Source organism: Delphinus delphis, chromosome 5 (genome assembly GCF_949987515.2).
Source record: "Delphinus delphis chromosome 5, mDelDel1.2, whole genome shotgun sequence".
Lineage (NCBI taxonomy): Eukaryota > Metazoa > Chordata > Mammalia > Artiodactyla > Delphinidae > Delphinus > Delphinus delphis.
The window spans coordinates 113,429,366-113,452,730 of record NC_082687.1 but is presented as its reverse complement, the minus strand read 5'-3'; the positions used below and the strand labels follow the sequence as shown (position 1 = coordinate 113,452,730).

The following is a 23,365-nucleotide window of genomic DNA, read 5'->3' as shown; positions in this document are numbered from 1 at the left end:
GCGCGAGCCGCGGCTAACAGCGCAGACCGCAGCGAAGGGAATGAGACGCTAAGGCTGCTGCTGCCACCACCAGGAAGCCTGTGTGCGAGCACAGGTCACTATCCACACCTCCCTTCCGGGGAGCCTGTGCAGCCCGCCACTGCCAGGGTTCCGGGACCCAGGGACAACTTCCCCGGGAGAATGCACGGTGTGCCTCAGGCTGGTGCAACGTCACGCCGGCCTCTGCCGCCGAAGTCTCGCCCCGCATCCGTGCTCCTCCCTCCCCCTGGCCTGAGTGAGCCAGAGTCCCTGAATCAGTGGCTCCTTTAACCCTGTTCTGTCCGAGCAAAGAACAGACGCCCCCCAGCGGCCTACACGCAGAGGCGGGGCCAAATCCAAAGCCGAAACCCGGGAGCTGGGCGAACAAAGAAGAGAAAAGGAAATCTCTCCCAGCAGCCTCAAGAGCAGCAGATTAAATCTCCACAATCAACTTGATGTACCCTGCATCTGTGGCATACCTGAAAAGACAACGAATCATCCCAAATTGAGGAGGTTCAAAGCAAGATTTATTATTTTTTCCTTTTCCTCTTTTTGTGAGTATGTATGTGTATGCTTCTGTGTGAAATTTTGTCTGTATAGCTTTGCTTTCACCATTTGTACTAGGGTTCTATCCGTCTGATGTTTTTTTTTTTAACTTAAAAAAATTTTTTTTCTTAATAAATTTTTTTTATTTTAATTATTTTATTTTACCATACTTTATTTTATTTCATCCTCTTTCTTCCTTTCTTTCTTTTCCTTCCTTCCTCATTCTTTCCTCCCTCCCTCTCTCTCTCTCTCTTTCTTTCTACTTTTTCCTCCCTTTTATTCTGAGCCGTGTGGATGAAAGGCTCTTGTTGCTACAGCCAGGACTCACTGCTCTGCCTCTGAGGTGGGAGACACAACTTCAGGACACTGGTCCACAAGAGACCTCCCAGCTCCACATAGTATCAAATGGTGAAAATCTCGCAGAGATCTCCATCTCAACACCAACACCCAGCGTCACTCAACGACCAGCAAGCTACAGTGCTGGACACCCTATGCCAAACAACTAGCAAGACAGGAACACAACCCCACCCATTAAAAGAGAGGCTCCTGAAAATCATAATAAGTCCACAGACACCCCAAAACACACCACCAGACGTGGACCTGCCCACCAGAAAGACAAGATCCAGCCTCATCCACAAGAACACAGGCACCAGTCCCCTCCACCAGGAAGCATACACAACCCACTGAACCAACCTTAGCCACTGGGGACAGACACCAAAAACAACGGGAACTACGAACCTGCAGCCTGCAAAAAGGAGACCCCAAACACAGAAAGATAAGCAAAATGAGAAGACAGAAAAACACACAGCAGATGCAGGAGCAAGATAAAAACCCACCAGACCTAACAAATGAAGAGGAAATAGGCAGTCTACCTGAAAAAGAATTCAGAATAATGATAGTAAAGATGATCCAAAATCTTGGAAATAGAATAGAGGAAATGCAGGAAACATTTAGCAAGGACCTAGAAGAACTAAAGATGAAACAAGCAATGACGAACAACACAATAAATGAAATTCAAAATACTCTAAAAGGGATCAATAGCAGAATAACTGAGGCAAAGGAATGGATAAGTGACCTGGGAGATAAAATAGTGGAAATAACAACTGCATTCTTTTTCTAAAGAAAAAAGAATGAAAAAAAACTGAGGACAGTCTCAGAGACCTCTAGGACAACATTAAACGCACCAACATTTAAATTATAGGGGTTCCAGAAGAAGAAGAGAAAAAGAAAGGGACTGAGAAAATATTTGAAGAGATTATAGTTGAAAACTTCCCTAATATAGGAAAGGAAATAGTTAACCAAGTCCAGGAAGCACAGAGAGTCCCATACAGGATATATCCAAGGAAAAACATGCCAAGACAAATATTAATCAAACTGTCAAAAATTAAATACAAAGAAAACATATTTAAAGCAGCAAGGGAAAAAACAACAAATAACACACAAGGAAATCCTCATAAGGTTAACAGCTGATCTTTCAGCAGAAAGTCTGCAAGCCAGAAGGGACTGGCAGGACATATTTAAAGTGATGAAGGAGAAAAATCTACAACCAAGATTACTCTACCCAGCAAGGATCTCATTCAGATTTGATGGAGAAATTAAAACCTTTACAGACAAGCAAAAGCTGAGAGAGTTCAGCACCACCAAACCAGCTTTACAACAAATGCTTGAGGATCTTCTCGAGGCAAGAAACACAAGAGAAGGAAAAGACCTATAACAACAAACCCAAAACAATTAAGAAAATGGGAATAAGAACATACATATCGATAATTACCTTAAATGTAAATGGACTAAATGCTCCCACCAAAAGACACAGACTGGCTGAATGGATACAAACACAAGACCCATATATATGCTGTCTACAAGAGACCCACTTCAGACCTAGAGACACATACAGACTGACAGTGAGGGGATGGAAAAAGATATTCCATGCAAATGGAAATCAAAAGAAAGCTGGAGTAGCAATTCTCATATCAGACAAAATAGACTTTCAAATAAAGACTACTACAAGAGACAAAGAAGGACACTACATAATGATCAAGGGATCGATCCAAGAAGAAGATATAACAATTGTAAATATTTATGCACCCAACATAGGAGCACCTCAATACATAAGGCAAATACTAACAGCCATAAAAGGGGAAATCGACAGTAACACATTCATAGTAGGGGACTTTAACACCCCACTTTCACCAATGGACAGATCATCCAAAATGAAAATAAATAAGAAACTACAAGCTTTACATTATACATTAAACAAGATGGACTTAATTGATATTCATAGGACATTCCATCCAAAAACAACAGAATATGAATTTTTCTCAAGTGCTCATGGAACATTCTCCAGGATAGATCATATCTTGGGTCACAAATCAAGCCCTGGTAAATTTAAGAAAACTGAAATTGTATCAAGTATCTTTTCTGACCACAACGTTATGAGACTAGATATCAATTACAGGAAAAGATCTGTAAAAAATACAAACACATGGAGGTGAAACAATACACTGCTTAATAATGAAGTGATCACTGAAGAAATCAAAGAGGAAATCAAAAAATACCTAGAAACAAATGACAATGGAGACATGACGACCCAAAACCTATGGGATGCAGCAAAAGCACTTCTAAGAGCGAAGTTTATAGCAATACAATCCTACCTTAAGAAACAGGAAACATCTCGAATAAACAACCTAACCTTGCACCTAAAGCAATTAGAGAAAGAAGAACAAAAAAACCCTAAAGTTAGCAGAAGGAAAGAAATCATAAAGATCAGATCAGAAATAAATGAAAAAGAAATGAAGGAAACGATAGCAAAGATCAATAAAACTAAAAGTTGGTTCTTTGAGAAGATAAACAAAATTGATAAACCATTAGCCAGACTCATCAAGAAAAAAAGGGAGAAGACTCAAATCAATAGAATTAGAAATGAAAAAGGAGAAGTAACAACTGACACTGCAGAAATACAAAAGATCATGAGAGATTACTACAAGCAAGTCTATGCCAATAAAATGGACAACCTGGAAGAAATGGACAAATTCTTAGAAATGCACAACCTGCTAAGACTGAATCAGGAAGAAATAGAAAATATGAACAGACCAGTCACAAGCACTGAAATTGAAACTGTGATTAAAAATCTTCCAACAAACAAAAGCCCAGGACCAGATGGCTTCACAGGCAAATTCTATCAAACATTTAGAGAAGAGCTAACACCTATCCTTCTCAAACTCTTCCAAAATATAGCAGAGGGAGGAACACTCCCGAATTCCTTCTACGAGGCCACCATCACCTTGATACCAAAACCAGACAAGGATGTCACAAAGAAAGAAAAATAGAGGCCAACATCACTGATGAACATAGATGCAAAAATCCTCAACAAAATACTAGCAAACAGAATCCAACAGCACATTAAAAGGATCATACACCATGATCAAGTGGGGTTTATTCCAGGAATGCAAGGATTCTTCAATATAAACAAATCAATCAATGAGATACACCATATTAACAAATTGAAGGAGAAAAACCATATGGTCATCTCAATAGATGCAGAGAAAGCTTTCGACAAAATTCAACACCCATTTATGGTAAAAACCCTGCAGAACGTAGGCCTAGAGGGAACTTTCCTCAACATAATAAAGGCCATATATGACAAACCCACAGCCAACATCGTCCTCAATGGTGAAAAACTGAAAGCATTTCCACTAAGATCAGGAACAAGACAAGGTTGCCCACTCTCACCACTCTTATTCAACATAGTTTTGGAAGTTTTAGCCACAGCAATCAGAGAAGAAAAAGAAATAAAAGGAATCCAAATCGTAAAAGAAGAAGTAAAGCTGTCACTGTTTGCAGATGACATGATACTATACATAGAGAGTCCTAAAGATGCTACCAGAAAACTACTAGAGCTAATCAATGAATTTGGTAAAGTAGCAGGATAGAAAATTAATGCACAGAAATCTCTGGCATCCCTATACACTAATGATGAAAAATCTGAAAGTGAAATCAAGAAAACACTCCCATTTACCACTGCAACAAAAAGAATAAAATATCTAGGAATAAACCTACCTAAGGAAACAAAAGACCTGTGTGCAGAAAATTATAAGACACTGATGAAAGAAATTAAGATGATACAAATAGATGGAGAGATATACCATGTTCTTGGATTGGAAGAATCAACATTGTGAAAATGACTCTACTACCCAAAGCAATCTACAGATTCAATGCAATCCTTGTCAAACTACCACTGGCATTTTTCACAGAACTAGCACAAAAAATTTCACAATTTCTATGGAAACACAAAAGACCCTGAATAGCCAAAGAAATCTTGAGAACGAAAAACAGAGCTGGAGGAATCAGGCTCCCTGACTTCAGACTATACTACAAGGTTACAGTAATCAAGACATTATGGTACTGGCACAAAAACAGAAAAATAGATCAATGGAACAGGACAGAAATTCCAGAGATAAACCCACGCATATATGATCACTTTATCTTTGATAAAGGAGGCAGGAATGTGCAGTGAAGAAAGGAGAGCCTCTTAAATAAGTGGTGCTGGGAAAACTGGACAGGTACATGTAAAAGTATGAGATTAGCTCACTCCCTAACACCATACACAAAAATAAGCTCAAAATGGATTAAAGACCTAAATGTAAGGCCAGAAACTATCAAACTCTTAGAGGAAAACATAGGCAGAACACTCTATGACACAAATCACAGCAAGATTCTTTTTGACCCACCTCCTAGAGAAATGGAAATAAAAACAAAAATAAACAAATGGGACCTAATGAAACTTCAAACCTTTTGCACAGCAAAGGAAACCATAATCAAGACCAAAAGACAACCCTCAGAATGGGAGAAAATATTTGCAAGTGAAGCAACTGACAAAGGATTAATCTCCAAAATTTACAAGCAGCTCATGCAGCTCAATAACAAAAAAATAAACAACCCAATCCAAAAATGGGCAGAAGACATAAATAGACATTTCTCCAAAGAAGATATACAGATTGCCAACAAACACATGAAAGAATGCTCAATATCATTAATCATTAGCGAAATGCAAATCAAAACTACAATGAGATATCATCTCACACCAGTCAGATTGGCCATCATCAAAAAATCTAGAAACAATAAATGCTGGAGAGGGTGTGGAGAAAATGGAACACTCTTGCACTGGTCGTGGGAATGTGAATTGGTACAGCCACTATGGAGAACAGTATGGAGGTTCCTTAAAAACCTACAAATAGAACTACCATATGACCCAGCAATCCCACTCCTGGGCATATACCCTGAGAAAACCATAATTCAAAAAGAGTCATGTACCAAAATGTTCATCGCAGCTCTATTTACAATAGCCAGGAGATGGAAACAACCTAAGTGTCCATCATCCGATGAATGGATAAAGAAGATGTGGCACATATATACAATGGAATATTACTCAGCCATAAAACGAAACGAAATTGAGCCATTTGTAATGAGGTGGATGGACCTAGAGTCTGTCATACAGAGTGAAGTAAGTCAGAAAGAGAAAGACAATACCGTATGCTAACACATATATATGGAATTTAAGAAAAAAAAATATCATGAAGAACCTAGGGGTAAGACAGGAATAAAGACACAGACCTACTAGAGAATGGACTTGAGGATATGGGGAGGGGGAAGGGTATAAGCTGTGACAAAGTGAGAGAGTGGCATGGACATATATACGCTACCAAACGTAAAATAGATAGCTAGAGGGAAGCAGCTGCATAGCACAGCGAGATCAGCTTGGTGCTTTGTGACCACCTAGAGGGGTGGGATAGGGAGGGTGGAAGGGAGGGAGACGCAAGAGGGAAGAGATATGGGAACATGTGTATATGTATAACTGATTTACTTTGTTATAAAGCAGAAACTAACACACCATTGTAAACCAATTATACTCCAATAAAGATGCAAAATAAAAGTAAAGTAATTTTTAAAAAAGAGTTAATACTCCATACTTGAAAAAAAAAAGGAAGGGAACATTTCAAGTTTGAATATGTGGTTTTGAAAATAAACAAAAGGAAAAAAGCATCAATATACATACAGCATTTTAGAGAATTTACCTCCTTGCCTGCTTTATGAGTCACTGAAGGTATCATTCAATTACGTTTAAATAAGTTACCTCTGATTAGTATGTTTGTCCAAGGTCTTATGGGGAAACTAAGAGTGAAAGTCCACACTCTAACTGTGCATACTCTTCTTAGAGGGAGAATGAATGTAACTAAGTGTTCAAATATCATGGACAAATGTAGACAGGAAAGTCAAAAGCAAAAGAAACTGGGAAGCAACAGTCTGAGGTGGGACTGAGTGTAGAAACCACGAAGGATGAGAATTTGAAAGCACAGACGAAAAAAAAGAACAGTTCAGGTGTGGGGTATCCTAAAGCAAATGCTTAAAGAGAGAAATGAACCCAATAAATGGAACGTGCTGGGCACAGGAGGAAGTAAACAAGGGTGATCAGAAGGCAGCCGGACGAGAGAGAGCCCTGAAAGCCAGCATTCCCATGGGAAAATGAGTAGCCAGGAGCCTGGGTTCCAACATCAAATCCCCTGCAGACTGTCCTGGTGATTTCAGAGCTCTGCACCCCCAGGTCATGGTTTGTAAGATGTGACTACCTACCGGACAACGCTCAGGGGCAGAATGAGGATAAAATGACAGAATGTATGAGTCAGCAATTTGCAAAGTGCAAAAAAGCTGTATGAATGTAACATCTGACTGTTGTTCAAAGGAACTGAGAATTTCCCACATAAAGGTAGTGTCTGAGATGGTAACTACATTTTCCCACCAACGTTCCTAGTAAACCTCAGCCCTAAGCCAGTAGGCTGTTCCTTCTTTGGGATATTGAGGATCACAGCTATTGGTTTTAATTAAACTCATGCTCAGATCAATACTATGGTTTCCTGTTATGATGCTCCAGGTTCACACAAAGCCCACATATGCCACCGAGACACTTGTCCTTTTCCTCTTTTTTTTTCCTTCCCCTCCACTACTGTCTTTCCTTGTCTACTCTCCATCTTGCTCTAATTCCCTGTTTCTTATTTATTTCTCCTTCCAGTTTCCCTTACTCTCGCTTTAGCTCCATTAAGATATATTCTCACAAATGCCCCTGAAGTATTTTCAAAACCAGGAAAAAACAGAGTCAGTGATTAGCATTAATATTCCTTAAAATAGTTTCACCCTTGACCTTATCCACAAATTTCACTGCTCCCTCCCCCCCCTTCTAAGTAGACAGGCAAACCTGTTTGACTAGTTTTCCTCTAAGCCCCACTCTCCTGATTGGCTGACGAGTACAGATGAACCACAGGTACAGCAGCACACATGCAAAGTCTATGTAAAGCACATGGCCTTCCTCAGAAGGAGAAGCCACAGCCAAGGGACTGCAGGGCCTGTGTCATCCGCCCAGTCTCAGGGCAGCTCTCTCAAAGCAGGAAGGCAACACCAGTGGATGGCTTATTCCATTGCTAGTTAAAAAAAAAAAAAAATTCTTCCTGTCAATGCCTTCTCTTCTGAATAAGGGATATTAAGGTGAGGATGAGGTCTAGAATCAGATTAAGCCTGTATGTTACAAGCTTAAGATGGTGTATGTGAGTATATTTACAATGTGGTACAGAGGTGTCCCTAAGTTTTGTTGTTGTTGTTGTGTAAGTCCATTAGGAAAGTTTGAATTTGCAAAACAGATTAACCAAAATGGGATTCCTTTTATAGAGAGGTGTACTTTGAGATTGCTTTAAATAAGCAAAGTCTCTGGGTACCTTTAAAATAGAATATGCTTTAAAATCACTGTTCATATATTTTGGACTGTCGACTATTTCAAACCTATGGAAAAGTATAAAGATTAATATAGAAAACATCTGTATACCCGTCACCTATATTTTAAGAGTTAAAATTTTGCCTTACTTTCAAGTGTTTTGAAAATTTTAAATTCTATAAATATTCAATTTATAAAAACCAAATTTTATACTACTTTTCAGGAACATATTATAAAAATATACAGCATATTCGTACACTTGATTCTACTTTTTAAAAAGTTTTTAAATCCATGGGAACATTTTGTTTACACTAAAACATCCCACTTGAAGGAAAATCAGCCCCATGGTTATTATTAAAGCAAGTTATAGCCAATGTAATAGCTAAAATAGTATAACTCTTGAAAATGTGTCAAGTATCAAATTTCTTCGAAATAGAATTGAAAAGTGCAAAATAATTGTACACATGTTTGTATTCATAATATTCCCAAATCAAGCAAATATTTACCAAATCAGTTACAATGTAAATTTATTTAGTGGACTAGAATCCCAAAAGGTTCATTTCTGTTCTCTAAATCAAGTCAAGGGAAATTACACCTCCAATATAGTGACTGTTTCCATTATTAATAATTCAGACAAATAGCACAAAGCTATTAGCAAAATACACAGTATCTCTGAAATGTTCCTAACTACACATTCTTTCTATCTAATCCAAATGTTTTAATACTTACATAAATTTCCAACCAGAGTAGGAACTGACCTAGGCTGTCCTACATACCATGCCATTCACAAACCCAAAGGTTCCGTCTTTGTTGGGGCTCTGCACTCCTAAATGCTGACCTCACGTCTAAGTTAATTTCAATGTGGCACTTGTCATCTCTGTAAGGGAGTCCTGAGCAGGACAGTATAGAGTCCAAAACTGAGTTGGTGAATATGTAAGATGGAACTGTCAGAAGTCCTAAATTGAAAATCACCGGCACAGCCCACTACGTTTTGCAAGAGTGGGACCATACACTGTGAGGGAGTTAGCACAACAGACGGAAACTCAACTCCAAAACAGAGAGGTCCTGATAACAAAAAATGTAGCTAGAGAATTTCAGGGAAAGAACGTCATCAAAGGTTAAAAACCACATACATAATGGACTTCAGTTCACCTTAAAAATACTGAACATCTAATTTCATTTTACTCAGAAAACATTTATTGGACGTCCTAAAAACTATGTACTATGCTACACGTTATATAAACAAATGAGGGACTTCCCTGGCAGTCCAGTGGTTAAGACTCCACACTTCCACTGCAGGGGGCACGGGTTTGATCCCTGGTCAGGGAACTAAGATACCGCATGCCACACTGCACAGCCAAAAAAAAAAAAAATTATATATATATATATGTATGTGTATATATATATACATATATATAAAAACAAATGATAAGTAGTGAATATTAATAAGCATGTATTGAAACAGACTTACTAATTTGAACTAAAATGGAATATTTATAACCAGTTAATCACGAAAAACCAACTAGTAAACATCATGCACCATGTTCAATTGTTGAGTGGTTCCCAAACCAATTCACATATGTAAATTTTTTTCAAAATACCCATTAATTACAGGGTAAAAAATATATACATATTAAAATAGAAATCTAATTTTAGATGTTTATCTCTAATATAAAGCATTACTTCATCCAACTAGAGAAAATCCTAAGGAAAAAAGTAGATTTTATTTTATTTTACTTTATTTTTATTTTTGTGTGCCTTGGGTCTTCATTGCTGCGCGTGGGCTTTTCTCTAGTTGCGGGGGGCTACTCTTCATTGTGGTGCGCAGGCTTCTCATTGCGGTGGCTTCTCTTGTTGCGGAGCACAGGCCCTAGGCGCACGGGCTTCAGTAGTTGCAGCACGTGGGCTCAGTAGCTGTGGCTCGCGGGCTCTAGAGCGCAGGCTCAGTAGTTGTGGTGCACGGGCTTAGTTGCTCAGTGGCATGTGGGATCTTCCTGGACCAGGGCTCGAACCCATGTCCCCTGCATTGGCAGGCGGATTCTTAATCACTGCGCCCCAGGGAAGCCCCAAAAGTAGATATTTTTAAATATTACTATGGTCAGCTCAATTTTTTAAGAAATTTACAAATCAGTCCTTCCCCTATTACACAGGTTAATACCTGATTTCCATGGTGTTGATTTTTAAGACCCTATGGAAATGCCTTCCATGCCTTAGACATGGAAATGCCTTCTGAATTAAACATTAAATTACACTGTGTTCAGTTTTAATATCACCTATCTTGTTTTTGTTTTCAGAGTCTTTTAAAATGAATAATCTTTGTCCTTATTATATTATCTGAGAAACTAGAACTCACTTAAACTCACTTAAATACCAAGAAACCTTAAAGAAGACGTTAAAAATGTCTATGATTTGATTACCAGATGCTTTTAAAAAGCAACAAAGATGCTGTGGACCCTCCAGGCTGGTGGAAGCATGGCTTGTCCTGAGGAAGCTAACATCTCCCAGAGCTCTTGAGCCAACCCTGCCCCCCAGTCAAGGAACATGTTCCAATGGCTCTCTTTTCCCTTCAAAATTTTCAAGTGCCCCTACTGTACTGGCTTCCTCCTCAAAGGCTATAAATATGATCAAGTTTCCATCTGAAACATATCTTTTAATCACCCTCCCTAAACCCTGAGAGCGAGTACTGCTGAAAGCAGCAGTCTCTACAGACCTCCCTATCACCAAATCCAAGTCCTGTTTTCCATAAAAACAGCTAGCACTTATTGAACACAAACCAGATAACTTCCAGTCACTGAGCTTGATGACTTTATCTCATTTGATCCTCACAGTGGCCCTGGGAGGTCACACTTTGATCTTCGTTATGTAAATGAGGAAAGGGAACTAAATTCTGAGTTCAAGGTCACATAGCTAGTCAGGGGCAGAACCAGGACTGTCTGATACCCCTCATTTTAGTACTTAGCCCCTCATTTCTTGAAATTCTTTCCTCCTTCAGCTACTAAAAGTTACTCTCCCCTAATTTTCCTCCCGACTTTCACTCTGTACCTTTTTCTTCTTTACTGCTCCCTATATCTCTAGCCAACAATTTGATTTTAGAATCTCCCCAGGCCTCTTTTTTCATCTTACTCTCTGAACCTGCCCTAGAAGATCTACTGACTTCCGTTTTTTTTTTTTTTGCAACCACCTATATGTTGAAAATGGTTAAAGCAGTCAGTCTATCCACCCATCCATTAATCTATCCATTTATCTACCTACCTATCTAGCCCAGACCTCTCTGCTCAGAAGTTCTGTGCAATGATCCATCGGACACTCATCTCCAGCTGGATTTTCTATAAGCACTTCATATTCTACATGTCCAAAGCTGAACTCTATCATCCTTGGTCCTCAGATCGGCTTCTCCTTTAAAGTCCCTATCCCATCCTCCCATACCACCCACCATCTAACCAGTCACCTAATCTGAGAGCTTCTACCACCTTAACATCTGCGTGACCAAAGTCTCTTCTTCATCTCACTGCCACAACTTTGATGTAAGTTCCTCAACTTCTCTTAGCAAGATCACCCCAATACCTTCTAACCTGTTATTCCTGTCTCACACCTCAGATCCATCCTCCTAGACTGCTGTGAGAGCTGTGTTTTCACCACTCCTTTGTTTAAAACAACCTTGAAGAGAAAATGGTCCACACACCGTAGGATGGCAAACAGTCCTCCATGATCTTGCCCTTGTCTACACTGACTCCTCTGTTGTCACCTTCTCTATGAAGCCTCTTTAGTCTCTGTTCCCATGTAGAACTGGCCACTTCCAAATGCCTGTTCAGGGCACTCTGCATTTCTCTATCAAAGCACTCAAGAACATATAGCATTATTTTGTACTTATTGAAGCCAACTTGTTTTCTATCTATCTAATCCTCTTAAACCCAGAGTCCTCCCATGGTCTTATGTGTCTGCATATCCCCAGTGTACAGGACCATAGTGCCCAATGCATAGTATGCTTTTCATAAGTATGTGTTGAAAAAAAGAAGGATGTTTGTGAAATGCTTTAGATTAGGAAGATATAATTATCACCGCTTTCAACACTAAATTAAACAACTTTATTCAAACTCATCTGATTATGTAACCCCCATGTGTGGGTATGCAAAGTAATACTGAAATGATTCACCTAGCTTCAAGTATGGGCACCAGGCTTATCAAATCACACTTCTTATTCCTAGCTTCCAGAGTAGAGACATAGTGCCAACATTACATACAGCTAGTCAATTTCAATGGCTGAAAGCAGGATGTAAAGTATCATCGGACGCGTATTCCTAAACAAAGACAATCTGGGCCTACCATAAGAAAAGGAAACTTTTTTTGAAGCCTGCTTCAATTTCTTGGAAAAGCAAAGATCTTCCAGAAGACTGAATGTCTGAAATCAAGACACCCTTCTAAAGATCTCATATACAAAATTTTCTATTAAAAAAACACGTTAAAACCATTTATATAGAAGTTACCCTTCTAGGAACCTCAGCCATTGAGCTCACTATCTAGCCCAGAAACAAAGGATGAGAACAGCAAGTACCTGTCACAAATTACGCAGGCTTTATACTCGAGCAATAGCCCACATCATTTCAGGAAAAAAAAAGAAAAAAAAAAAAGACAACAGATAATAGAGCAGCAGGGCCCGCTCACAGCCTGACAGCAGCAGAAAGTGATAGCTGATAACAGAAAGAGGACCCAGAAAAACCATAAAAAAAAAAGAATAGTACTTCTGTCCCCAATCTAGTATTTCAACCAGGCAGGCTGAGGCCATTTACTATAAACAAAAACAGCTCTATACACCTCAAGGAATAGCACTATTCAATTCTTTATGAATTCATGTTCATAAAGACAGTCCAACAACAAAAAAATAACTTACATCCTGGGGAGCAAGTAAGAGTGTAATATTTAGAAATTACTTGTTTTAATAGCTAACTTTTTAAAGTGTCAGTAATTAACGGTGTGAGGGGTCAGCTATTTTGAAAATGTGCTTATGTAAATAAGTAATAACCCAGATAACGTCAAATAAATGAGATATTATGACATTGCAAAAACAATCAAAAGTTCTTACTCTCCTGGTGTACTTTGGAAATCTAATGTGAATTAAACAGCATCAAGTCAATATTATCTTATAAACAAGCACATAAATAACTTCGAAAAGGAGTCTGACAATTGAGAGTGTGGTTATTTTTCTTCCTTTGCCATCAATATTTACATGGTAATTAAGCTGATAGTTATTCATAAGGTACCATGAAATGTTTTAAGTAATTCAAATCAAATGTGAACTTTCAAACTCTTTACACACAAAAAGATTTTACAAAAAATAAATTTTTTTACAAATATTTTTTACTCCATTGGTTTACTTATTCTAATATGCACACCAGGCATTAGTACAACAAGCATAAAGCTCTGGAACTTTTAGACTTAAAAAGAGTTTGAATCTCTATAGTAGTATTATCACGAGAAAGTCACAAGTACAGTTTTTACTCAGTTATGCCCGAGCTACTAATATACTATCAAGCTATTACTAAATGTCACGGAAGTATGCTTCATTGTAGTTTTTAAACACTGCTATAGCTCTAAATCACACAAGATGTCAACCTTACCTTGTGGGTGACAGGCAAATCAAATAGCACTTGAGTGTTTCCCTCTAGAATTATCTAGAATAGTTGCCGAACAGAAACAGTCCAAAAGCAATTATCTCAAACTGCCTGGAGATAGTTTCCATAAGAGAAAGCTAGTCCACTGTTTCTCTCTGAGACAGAAAAAATAGTCTGGTTTATGATCTAATTCAATTAATGCAAAGTTCGGATTCCCTCACTATACAATATTGATGTGCATGACTCTTCCATTAATTTAAAACTCTCCAGGGAATAAAATGTGATTACTCCTAACACTATTAACATACCAATTAAAAAGCACTTCCTAGCCTTCCTTCAAGTGGCATTTTTTTCTGGGAGTAAGTGGAAATAAAGCACACCAATTACACCAATTCTGAGTGCAGACTTATTTTTTCTTTGAACATGAAATTATCATAAATAGAAACAACAGCACACTTGGCATCTAGCCAAACAACCACACCTTCATGTCATTAATCTTAAAAAACTCATTGTACGAGATGACAGCCCAAGGGAAATCGAAGGTTTTTAGAGTAGTGTTTTTCCTATCGTTTATGGGTGGAACCCACTTGAAATAAAAGGCTGCCTCTATTGCTAACACTGGTTCATAATGCAGGTGACTCGAATGCTACCCACTCCTCCCCCTTGCGATACGCCCTCTCCCCCGTGATAATGACTAGTTAACACAATCTAGTATTCCGAGTTCCAGTACTTTCAGAAGTTCTTTCACTTTCTCCCCTCCTCACCACCCCCCACCCCACCCCTTGGGGTTGCTTTTCGGCGATGGGAACCAGAGGTACAGGTACAGAGGTGGTACTTTCCCTACGGAAGTGCTGCAGAGCGGCACGTTCCCCGTACTCAACTTCATAAACCCTCCATTAAACCAGCGAATTTACACATACCGATTGAGTAACCCCCTCGCCACGCGTGACTGTCCTTTTGCCCTGTCGCACTCCGATGCGGTTTGCCTCGTACAACTCCAAACCACGCATCCCAGGCCCCCTCGCCGCTCCTCTAGCCCGTGGAAGGCGCCCTACTTCCTGCAGCGCGTCCTTCTCTCGCCTCCTAACCCGCACACGCTTCTCTAAAGCAAGGGCACGCCATATGGCTCCCGCATCCGCGCGGAGACCCTGCGACCACTGTCCATTTCCGGGGGTCGCACAGGCTTGCGGGCACTGAAAGGTCCCTGTTTCTGTGCGTCTGTGTGTGTAGCCCCAAGACACGCGCTACCCCCAATGCACCCAGGTCTAGTTCCCCCTCAGGGAGAGGACGAAGTAGAGGAGAGTTGCAGAGTTTCCCAAGCACCTCCCGGGCCCCCATCCCTGGCTGGCGGCGGGGGCTCCGCGGTGCCGATAGCTCCGGGGTCAAGTGCAAGGTCCTTGGCCAGATCCACGCCGGGTGATCCCCTCTCTCAGCCTGCACGCACGAAACGCGAGAGGATCCTCAAACGGGCGCCATACGGCCGGGAAAGGAGCACGGGCGCGAGCGAGGCAGCAAGGAAAGATCTCCTTTACACACCTCCGCCCCACACCCTACCCACCCCCAACCCCCTACCCCCTCAGTCCAACCCCATCTGCACTTTCGGATCCCTATCCCCCACCCCTGGGTCGCAGCCATCCGCCCGGCACTCACCTCAGGGAGCAAACAACGCCCCTCTCCTCTTGCCGCCCCGCCCCCCTTCCGCCCGCTGGAGCGGCGTGGTCCGTCCGCTTACCTCCGCTCTTGGCTGCTGCGCGTGAGTTTGAGTGCGTCTCCGCCGCGAAATTGTATCCGGGGACAGAAGGGACCCGTTTGTGTGCTGGATCAGGTGTCGCCGCCTTCGGTGGCTTGGGGTCGTGAGGAAGGCTGCAGAGTTAGTGTGTTAGCTTAGGACTGGCTCTCGGGACTCACAGTTGACTGCAAAGCTTGAACCGTGTCCTCCCTCACGGCCGCGGCGCGCCTGCTCTTCCGCGGCTCTCCGCGGGCGGCCGCGCCCCCCCGGCCACGCCCCGCCCCGCCCCGCCTCGCCTAGCGCGCGGCTAGCAGAGCTGGAGCGCGCCCCTCTCCTGTCGCGCCTGGCTCAGCGGGGCACGACGCGGGCAGCCACGTGCTCAGCCTCGCATCAGACGCCTGGGGCTGCGAGCACCTCCTGCTCCTTCGGCTGGGGCATGGATGCGGACGCGCCTTCGTGCCACGCGCTCGCGGGCTGAGCGAGGGCTTAAGAGTCCTGGGACTGGGATGCTCGCGGGCGGAGCGGCGGTCGGCGGACAGGCTGGGACGCTTGCGAGCCCTCCGGTGCTCGAGCTCGGAACCCTGGAACTGGCACGTGGCCCCGCCCCCTGTTCCCCCAGCGAGGCGTGCCCTGTGCCCTCTCTTAAACCTCCCGTCTGGTCCCCGTGCCCGCCTTTTTTCATCGCACCAGCACCGCGCGAATCCGCGTGATGTGGTGGTAGTGCGCTTTCTCTCCCTTCCCAGCCTCCTAGTCTGCCTCAGTCCTCCTGAATCCATTAAAAAGTCAAACTTGGGCTAGGAGGTGGAGGAAATACGCGAAGGAAAGGGGGTGAGGGGCACTTAGGTGATCAAGCCACCTGCCTCGTGAATCGGAAAGCGTTCGAAAACACGAGTTTGGGGATCCCGGAGAAAAGAAATTGGGTTGCTGCGCTCGGTAACATCCCTCCTCGCAGGCTTGTGCTGAAAGGGCCATTTATGCTTTGCTTGGTTGAGTCTGTGGCGACTTTATCCTGACTAATCTGTGTTTGCCAACAGCAGATCCTCGCCAAGTTGGCGTCCCAGCCAGGAAGCACCTTTGCGTACCCAGGCCTGCTGGAGCGGCCCTTCCCGTGGCGCCTCGGACCCGAGAGCCCAAGCGCCTTGAAGAGTCCGACCCTAGGGTGCGAGCTTCCTGGAAACCAGGAAAATCGAATAGTGTTGTTGGCTTTTCCTTTGAGCATGATTGGTAATGTATTCGATAAATATATATACGACATAACTTTAAGAAAAGCAAAAATCATGTCGGGTGTAAGCTCCAGAAGCTAAGATGCTGCCACTGCACGTGAACGTTATACGTTTAATCATTGGAATTGGGAAAAATGCCGTCAGGCCATCCTTTTCTTGCTCCAAACCGAATTTCAAAAGTAGATTGGGACTTTGTACTCTTAGAAAAGGAAACGGAAATTATGTTTTATTGTGTATAGTATTACTTAATGTTAAATGGGGGAAAAATCTAACATACACTGTTATTCTCATTTTACTTATGACTCTGTGTTTAATAAGTGCTGGGTCCGAAGTCCATATACTAAAGAATGTTCACCGATAGACTTCCAGATGTGGATTTCAGAAAAGAATGTGCTTACTTTCTTTGCAGATCAGAAATTTGAAATATTGTGAAAAGCACAGGGGATATTTTTTCAGCCTTTGTACCTAATCCAAGAAGATTACTGTCCTCTATTTTTTAATTTCATTAGAAAAACCTAAAATGTGAACATAGGTAACAATCTGACATAAGAGAATTTAAGCATTTACTTTGAAAGCTCTGTTCTCTCAAGTGTCAAGCTTCAAGCACTTGTTCAAGCAATTGCAAGCTGTTTGTTGCATAATGCATTTGTAAATTCATGGTCAAAAAAGATTACTAGAAATTAAGTGAAAACGTTAAATTTTATTGTGTGAAAAATTTTTAAAAATCTGTGTCACATTTCTTTGCTTATAAAGCCATGTAAACTGACCATTGTATAAGATTTTGGCAGACTTTTGGGAAGAAAATGCATTGCTCTATTATGTGTGGATATGTCCATGTCTGTTGTTTCTTTGGTTTCTCTGTTGCCTCCCACTTTCTTTATATAATGATTATCGAGTTCTCACAGCTCTGCACACAGAGGACACCCCATAATTTAAAACAAGTTAAGTCAGTCATTGTATAAATAGTTGAATTGCATTTTGGGAGCTTGAAAGTATAAAGAAAATTGGTGAGTGTCTCTCTCTTTTTTAAAAAATCTACCAGCACTTAGCACTTCATATTATTGACTGAATGGCTGGATAAAGTAAATAATGAAAGCATTTCCTCCTTCTCTTGAAGGTAGAGTGTGCATTTTTCATATTTAATCCATCTTCCAAGCTCCCATCCAGATTCACACAAAATTCTGCCTATCAGCTTTAGTTTATAGAATGTTGAATTGAACAGCATATCTGTAGTAAGGAAGTTCCTAGCCAATGTGAAATGTGATATTAAAATTCCCTCATTATTTCGGTAGACCAAGTGTATCAGTATACTGATAATTTTTAAATTTTTAATTTAAAAAAATTAATTTAAAAATGTTTAATTAAAAAAAATGCTTTTGGTTCTTTAGTCAGTTTGGGCCCATATGATTTTATCGGGAGATAACAATGACTTATGAGAAATACTAGCTCAGCCTGGTGATTATTAACCATGGACTCTGGGACTTTAATCAGTTATAAATGGTACAGTTTTATATCATTTGCCTTGTAATATAGACCATATAGTATAGAATACAGCAGAATGAATTTAAGTTTAATCATGGGGAGAAATATGGGTGGCTGTACATTCCAATACCCTTTTGCTAATAGTCCCAAATATCTGAATATATTGCAGTGCGGTACGTTATGACTGGAAACATCACTGGCTTCACAAACTAGGCCTTTGAGCTCTGCTTAGTTCCCAAGAAATGTGATTATCTACTTTGGACCTCTGAGGAGCATAGAGAGTCTAAATGCTCACAAAAAGTCTTTAGGCCTAATTTGATGCTGCTCTCCATAATAATAATAATGATTATTACGGCTCCTACTTGAGTTTTCAAAGTGTAATTCCAGGCACAATGCTAAGTTAATGAGTGATCTCATTTAATCTTCCTAAACATCCTGGAGGTAGGTACTATTATTTTTTTCCTGTTGAAGACAGAGTAGCAGAAGTTCGGGGAGTCAAACTGGAAAGTGGCAAAACTGGGAACTGAATTGAATTCTGAGTCAAAGATCACACCCTGAGCCACTAGTCTATTCAAACTAGATCCACTAGTCCACCCAGACTAGTGGAGTTCAAGTCTTGGTCAGAGAAAATGTTGAAGTACATAAATCCAACCTATTTGGGGAATCCTTGGAATTCAAAAAGCACATAAACCCAGTCTGCCTTGCTGTGTCTCCTCTTTTACCCCCCAGAACAGCTGCTAAATAGGCAAGTCACAGTGATGAGAGGGGCTTAATTTTCTGTGTATCCAGTTTAAAATTGTTGCAATTATTTTGTTTAATTCCTGTTTCCTATAGACTCTGACTTACTGTAAGAACACCAAACCTGAGGGCAAACAGAATGAAAATCATACACAAAGTCCGTAAGATAAAAACAGGCAGATTATCTTCACCTTCACCTTCACTTCCTCTTCACCTTCTCCTTTTGGCTCTTTTTCCTTTTCCATCATCTCTTATTTTCTTGCAGACATCAGCTTCTTGCTTTCGGTTTCAACTATACACTCTACTTAGTGCCATATCCTGTTTTTTTTTTTTTTTCCGGTACGCGGGCCTCTCACTGTTGTGGCCTCTCCCGTTGCGGAACAATGGCTCCGGACGCGCAGGCTCAGCGGCCATGGCTCACGGGCCCAGCCGCTCCGCGGCATGTGGGATCTTCCCGGACCGGGGCACGAACCCGTATCCCCTGCATCGGCAGGCGGACTCTCAACCACTGCGCCACCAGGGAAGCCCCCGTTTTTTTAATACGTGCAAATATTTTCATTTTTATAAGTTTTAATATATGCAGTTTTTTTCATTTTTCATCTTAATTCTGTTTTATTATGCATTATAGGTTTCTTTAGAAAATGTTGATCTATGGATCAAATTGTAACAGAAGGATTGGAGAAACAAAGAGGGATTTCTAGAATTGTGGAAGTGATGGATAACTACTCGATTCTCATCAAAAGATACATTTTTTGAATTGTCTAAAGGAATACCTGATATAAAGGGCAAGCCAAAAAAAAAAAAACACTTGTACTTTTAATAATTTTGGTTACATGATTATAGACATCACTAGCTTAGACATCACTAGCTTATTCTATATGTCCTTCTAAAGCAATATTTCTTTTCATGATTAGAAAATGTCATCAATAAAACTTTACTCTCTAATCTAGTACCCAGTAAGTTAAATCTTTTAAAATAATTTCTAAAACTTCATGATGAACCCTGTTCAGAGTTAGTTGTGGGCAACTATGGAGATAGAATATCTGTCTTAAGGCCTTTGGCCTTTCAGAACTGGAAAGTTTGCTATCCTGGATTCTTATGTAGCCCTATGTTGAGTCTCTGTCAGTGATACCAGCCAAGATTTTAAAAGAGAACAAGTGGTACTACATGACATCATACATAACTAAGCCTGGGTCCGCAACAGCTTCCTTTCCCACCATTTCGTGGGTGTTACATAGTACAGCCTTTCTATGTTCAGCCTGTGGTGCTTCCTGGGAATAAAGAGCTTCATAATATATTACAATTATAGCATCATAATTTATTTGCCCTTAATACCCTGCAAACTCAAGGCAATACCAACTAATTCTAATATTCCAGCACTAGGTGAATGAGGTCATGTTTACCATATCTGCTTTATACTTTCATAGATACTAATCTTCATCCATTTTTTTAATTAATCGCCCTTGTACAGTGGCTCTAAGATCCACTGAACATAATTCTAAAATATCAAGATGTTATGACCTAGATTACATCCCCCTGGTATCATAGTCTGTGTGCTTCCCTAAGTAATTGTTAATTTATCTGCCTAGTCAACTTGCATTTATTGGGAAAGTTAAAGAAGACCCCCAGAATCCACATTTTTTTTTAGAATTATACACTCTGCCTTTTAACATAAAGAACTAATTGTATTATTTTCAGAAAAGAAATAAAGGACTTGCCCTGGCAGATTGGTATTAGCAATATTTTGTGACTCATTTCATATGGTTATCTTAAAATCATGGTGCTTAAATAGTCACGTTCTCAGGTCAGGCTTTAACTCCCAGATGAAACTATTAAGTATACTTTTGTTCATAAGTGTCAGGCCTAAGCCTGACCCTCCCAAGGTATGCAAAGAAAGTAGGTTTCTGTATCAATGAAAAACAATAAACACTAAGGACTTTGACCCTAGTGTTCACATCATTATGTTACCTGTGTGTATTTGATTTTATGGTTGGAATCCTGTTTTGAGTATCTCTTTTCTTGCCTTGTTTTTCATTCACTGGCTCCCTTACTTTTGTGTAATAAAGAACTGTCTGATGGAATATCCCATACAAAGGGCAAGCCAGGTAGGAAAAAACCTAGTCAGTGACAGCACTATTTCTGTAGTGTGAGGACATCAAGATTGAGTGGGTCTTTCCAGGGTATAATTAGAAGTTGAGGTTCTTGCTGTAAAGCAGATGTAGACTACTTTTACAATTGTTTTTTAAAATGTGACGGCTAATTTTTAAGTGCCTCAGTTATATTGACCAATTCCCTATCCTTTCACACCAAAAATAATCCTCTCTACCAATCCATCTTCCCCAAACCATTTGGATAAATACTTCTTTACCATTAAAACATATCCAGGGTTTCAGAAACTTGTCCTAACCCTGATAAGGTAGAAATTTTTTGATGGAGTAAGATGGCTTCATATGTTCATGCTTTTACAAAACCTTTCTGTTTCAAACACAAATTTATGCCTGATAAAATATAAAAGGCTAAAACACACCAATTAGATAGACATAGAGGAAGTGAGAAACAAGGTAAACATCTTCCTGAACTAGTAATAGAACAGAAATGCAAAGCAGGAGGCCAAGCTGGGGCCAAGAGTTGTGTCTTCTGGGACTAGATACTGATGCATTGATGGTGGTTTGGGGACTAAAGGTGCTTGTAGCAGACAGACCCCAGGGTAACCCCATGATTCTCACCTCCTGACATCGTGCTCTCTGTAATTCCCTCCCTTTGTGTGTGGGTGGGACCTTGACTTGCTTCTGGCCACTAGAATATGGCCTTTATGTAGTTAAGGCCCCAAATCAGGTAATGTAGAATTAATCAAAAGGTAGATTATTCTGTGTGGGTAGGACTTTAAGGGTATCAGGTGAAAGCCCTTAAAAGAAGAGGGTCCTTCTTGAGAAGGGAGACTCTCCTTGCAGGCTTGAGGAAGTAAGCGGCCATATGGGGTGAGTCCTTGTGGCAAAGAACTGAGAGCAGCTTCTAGGCCCTAAGAGTGGCTTCCAAGCAACAGCCAGCAAGAAGTTGGGGTCCTGAGTCATACAGCTGCAGGGGAATGAATTCTGCAAACAACTGAATGAGCTTTAAAGTATATTCTTCCCCAGTCAAAAGGCAACCTGGCCAACACCTGGCATGTAGCCTTGAGAATCCCTGGTTATAAGACCCAGGTAACCGATGCTCATATTCCTGACCCATGACTGTGAGATGATAAATGTGTCTTGTTTCAGTCTGCTGGGTTTGTGGTAATGTGTGATATAGCAATAGATAACTAATTCAGTACTCCATACAGGAAGAGGAACTAAGGGCTGGACCAGAACTCCCACAAATGTGAATGGAGTCTGAATAAAAAGGCTAGAAACCTAGCCACATAGAAAACAGTGGTTACAGGGGGTGTGAGGACCGAAAACTAGGAATCAAATCAAGTTGCTAGCCGACTCCAGTTGCATGGACCTTTGGTGTCTTCAATATCTCCCCAGAGCAGTTATAAAACTTGGTTCTGAATTGGTGGCTCAGGAGTGCAAGGTGAAGGCAATCACAGGCACCTGAAAACTATTAGATGAGAAAGGCCAGACCAGGAGAAAAAAGTTGTCCCTCTCCAGTCAGGATAAAATATATACTAAAATCCAAAGACAAACGAAGAACTCTAAGGTTAAAAAAAGGCAAACAAAAACTGCTTTGCTACAAGCATGAATTCTTTGTAAATTATATTAATTTATGGAATCATTTGACAACGACTTTAAAATACACTTAGTAAAGAAATCGCATCTATTAAAAACCAAAATGAAAAATTCATTCTGAATTTATAAGGCAAAAACATCTCAAGAAAAGTTTGGACATGCAAAAGGAAATAGAAATCTTAAAAATTCATTGTAAGGAATAAATTCTATACATCTGTGAAGAGAAATTAGTAGATCTGAAGATTGTTCTGAGAAATTCATTCAGGATGGAGGAGAGAAAAACATACACATATACGTGCGCACCAACATTAAGAGACCTAGAGAATGCATTACCTCAATTATACATGTAACTGGAGTTTCAGAAGAAAAGAAAGGATGAAATATCAAAAGAAATTTTGATAGCTGAGAATTTTTCAGAACTGAAGAAAGATTAGATTCTCAGATCTTAATCATTAACTCTCTGGTTGTTACTAGACAGAGCAAATAGCACCCACCAGAAGTAATGATTGAACCCTGGGGAGACTTTGAAAAATTTTAAATTCTCAGGCCCCATCCTA

General features: G+C 40.5%; 1 protein-coding gene across 2 annotated transcripts in view; it reads right to left on the bottom strand.

Annotated features, from left to right (window-relative positions):
* Positions 1-15,856, bottom strand: part of UGT8 (UDP glycosyltransferase 8) — a 98,072-nt gene extending 82,216 nt beyond the window's left edge. For both annotated transcript variants that reach the window (XM_060012927.1, XM_060012926.1), the window contains exon 1: positions 15,662-15,856. The gene's annotated coding sequence lies outside the window, so the exon portion shown is untranslated. The remainder of the gene's footprint in view (positions 1-15,661) is intronic.
* Positions 15,857-23,365: the final 7,509 nt, after the last annotated feature.